Raw genomic sequence first — 626 nt, 5'->3', positions numbered from 1 at the left:
TCTTGTGTGCATCTGAGCCTTCATCCAAAAATAAATTATTGGGTCATTGTCTTCACAAGATGACCCATGTTGACGCCAACGGCCAAAATCCGTCCATAGCTTTAGACAAAATTGAAAAACAATACAAAGTAAAGAATGTCGACGACGCTTCTACATCCTTCTACTTTCTCCTTGTGCGTTTCTAGGCCTTCGGCCAAAAATAAATTATTGGGTCAGTGTCTTCACAGTCAAAATCCTTCCATAGCTTTAGACAAAATTGAAAAATAATAATATCTTATCAGAGCCAAGTTTCGATCTTGGGACCTGTGGGTTATGGGCCCACCACGCTTCCGCTGCGCCACTCTGATTTTACATTATTTATTATTTGTATAATTTTATATCTAGATTTTATTGGAATTTTTTTTTAATAAAATAATCCATAATTTATCTGTAAATTAAATTAATTGAACCTACAAAATAGATTAACTTTTTATTTCTTAAAATATTTATACATCCAAGTCCATGCTGATCTCAGTGCATTTGGTCCAATCAGCAAACTATGGTACCTCGTATGTGGACTAGGTCACGCACGATACAACGCAAATATTACCGAATGATAGGGAGCATTGCTTGACCCAAGTTAAATC

At 35.5% G+C, this 626-nt stretch overlaps 1 non-coding gene across 1 annotated transcript; it reads right to left on the bottom strand.

Annotated features, from left to right (window-relative positions):
* Positions 1-275: 275 nt before the first annotated feature.
* Positions 276-347, bottom strand: TRNAM-CAU. The gene has a single exon. It is a non-coding gene; the product is annotated as a tRNA-Met (tRNA).
* Positions 348-626: the final 279 nt, after the last annotated feature.

The sequence above is a fragment of the Zingiber officinale genome, chromosome 2B, assembly GCF_018446385.1.
Source record: "Zingiber officinale cultivar Zhangliang chromosome 2B, Zo_v1.1, whole genome shotgun sequence".
Lineage (NCBI taxonomy): Eukaryota > Viridiplantae > Streptophyta > Magnoliopsida > Zingiberales > Zingiberaceae > Zingiber > Zingiber officinale.
This window is presented reverse-complemented; position numbering and strand designations above follow the sequence as displayed.